Below are 3,056 nucleotides of genomic sequence, written 5' to 3'. Positions count from 1 at the left end.
TAAACTTTTAAGAAAGTTGTATACCAGTGTTTCTCAACCTTGGCAATTTTAAGGCATGTGGACTTCAACTCCCAGAATTCCACAGCCAGCAATGCTGGCTGTGGAATTCTGGGAGTTGAAGTCCACATGCCTTAAAATTGTCAAGGTTGAGAAACACTGTTTTATACAGTATGGCAGGGAAAATCCGGCAGCGGGGGGGGGGGGAGACGACCGGTCTCACGTACGGGGAAATTTGCCCCGCCCACTTCTCCGGGCTGGGCAAGAGAAAGCGAGCTCGCGTTTCCAGGACGTTGATCGGTAGAGGGCAGCACAGAGCTCTCCCCCTCCGCTCCCCGCAGCCTGAGGAAAAACAGCTGGCCAAGCACTTCGAGGGGGAGGGGGAAAGTTGGGCGATGGCGGGGAAGAAATCTCGCTCTCCTCAGGAGTCTGGTTTCTATTAGGCACCGACCCCCCCCCCGCTTTGGCGGAGAGGAGGGGGCAGGAGAGATTCTGCGCAAGGAAACAATTACGATCCCCGGCTTCTGGAGACAGACGGGGGTGGGGGTCAACTACAGATGTGGAGGCTGAAGTTTAACTCTTCCTTCCCTGGAACGGAGGCAGCCTTGGGAGGACATTGGCTCCCGCGGACTGGGGGATGTTCCCCGTTGTCCCGCCCCCGGGTCTAATGGGCCTGTTGCTTTTTAAACTTGATCATAATTTATGAACAGGTTTTTCAGAAAGAAATAGAAAAAAAAAGACCTATAAAAAGCGGAAAAGCGGAAACACATCATTAAATGTCGCTTTTAAACAAATGTCAGACGCCTACATCTATCTTAGGGTATAATAATGGTCGCTCTTAACATTACAAAATAGCGTAAAATTTATACCACAAATATGTAAAATCATTTTTGAATAATAGATAAAATTGCCTTGCTGAGACGGATGCAGATCTCTTGAATCCAGTCCTTATTAGAAGATTATTATAAGTTGTGCAATTTGTCAAAATAATAAAAGGTTCCAATGGTCTTTTGGAAAAATTACCCTTGGTAGTTGGATTTTATAGCACCGAAAGAAGCAGAATGGGGTGAACATTCAGAGGCATAAAAATTTCAATATTTTACTTCTTCAAAAACATAGCAATGGACAGAATTCCTGTGACAGTGATTATGCTGCACTTGAAATTACAAGTTGATACAACATGCTAACCCCTATAAAATGCTTTATTTGGGTTTAACTTAGCATCAAATACTAAACATGGTTGGCCTCATTGGTTGAAGGTTACAACAATCAGTTTAAAAATAATTTTGCAGAATGTGCCTCTACAATCTTATCCTCAAGTTCCACTTATATTTGGCTTCATGTTTTGTTTTTTTGGGGGGGGGGTTCCTGTGTTGCTTTTAAGAGCACATTACAGCCAAAGTTCAAGAGAAACAACAACTTGCACACCACTTTGTGAATCTGCATTGAAAAAGAAATCCATTAGCTCTTCCATTTCTTGTGCAAATAGCCGAAGAAGTGACATGAGTCCAGGATTCGAGATATGGTTTTTGTCGGCCATATTTTCAGCAACAGAGTTAAATTTCAATAACGCAGAGGAAATTCAGGACCTGAATCTCCATTCTAAAGATGGACTTTTCAGGAGAGATGATTTAAGCACAGTCCCATCAACTTCTTTTTGAAAAAGAAACTGGTTGCCTTCAGAATAAAATCAACTCTACTCCCGCTGGGATACTTCTCGGGCCTTCCAAAGGAAAAAAACACTGCTGAGCAGGCTAGATCTCCTTCATAACAATCATCATCTATCTGGCTACCCCTCGAGTTACAAAAGTCATCCAGGCTAGGAATGTGAGGGTTGTAATCCAACACATCTAGAGGGCACCGGGTTGGGGAAGGCTCTTAAGTCTTGTTAATGAGAAACTGAAGCTGAGAAGCAGGCAAAGGCGAATAGCTGATTCAAGCCAGCTAGCTAGCATTCAGTTGGATCAACTATACTGTGCACAGCTGCCCTCAATTACCACAATTACTGCTGTTACAAATGGGATTCTTTTCTGTTTAGCTCTCCAAAAGCTCACCAGATTAAATTTGCAATATGCCACCCTAGCTGGGTGGCTGTTAGATAGCCAAGTTCAAGCTGCCCACTTCGGTATTCTAGTTCTAAAGATTCCAGTTCTAAAGATTCTAGCACCGTGGTGGCGAACATATGGTGCGCATGCCACAGGCGGCACGCAGAGCCGTCCCTGTGGGGGCGCGCGCCATTGCCACAGACAGAAGGACGCAGGGCCGGGCTCCTCCCCTCCCCCTCTCCATGCATGCAGAGTCCGGGAACAGCTGCGAGAGCTGGGCGGAGTGAGGGAATCTATAAAAGGAGCAGTTTTGGTGGGAGAGTGAGTGAGCGCCCTTTGGAAGCGACCATTGGTGGGTTTCAAATCATTTAACAACCAGTTCTCTGCCTCGCCTTCCCTCTGTCTTGGTTGGGCTGGGCTGCTCGGGGGGGGTCAACTGCGGTGGGTGCAGGAGGGTGGGGGGTCATCAGGCCGCAGCTGGGGGNGGGCCAGGACGCCTCTGCGGAGGAAAGCCGTCCCCCCCTGCCAGCTGAGCCTCTCATCCATACTGTGGTCACGTAGGATTGCATAGAAGGGGCACCAGGCAGGAGGCTGGGGGGGCAGCCGGCAGGGGGGAATCAGAGGCGCCATCTCCCTTCTGCAGTGCAGCCCCATCGGCGTGGGCGGAGATGGCCCCTGGACGGCCAGAAAGGAGCCCTCACCTGGTGCAGGCCCTTTCTACATGGCTCTGACGGGGCGGTGGCTGCTGCTCCGCCTGCTGCTGCTCCGAGCCCCTTGACCGGCCAACCACAGGGAAGCAGGAGGCGGCGGCGGTGATCCCTGCATCACCAAGTCAGGCTGGCAGCAGATCTGGAAGCGAAGCTGTGCAACCCATTCTTGCACTGGTGGAGGCAGCGGCGGGGAAAGTAGCTGTGGCGCATGCCCACCCCTCCCCATTGCCACCCCACATTGTCCTGCACGAACGATGTGGGGCAGCAACAGCAAAGAGTGGGCGCATACCAGATCCCACCTTCC

The sequence above is a fragment of the Protobothrops mucrosquamatus genome, unplaced genomic scaffold (assembly GCF_001527695.2).
Source record: "Protobothrops mucrosquamatus isolate PMUCROS unplaced genomic scaffold, P.Mucros_1.0 scaffold579, whole genome shotgun sequence".
Taxonomy (NCBI): Eukaryota; Metazoa; Chordata; class Lepidosauria; order Squamata; family Viperidae; genus Protobothrops; species Protobothrops mucrosquamatus.
This window is presented reverse-complemented; position numbering follows the sequence as displayed.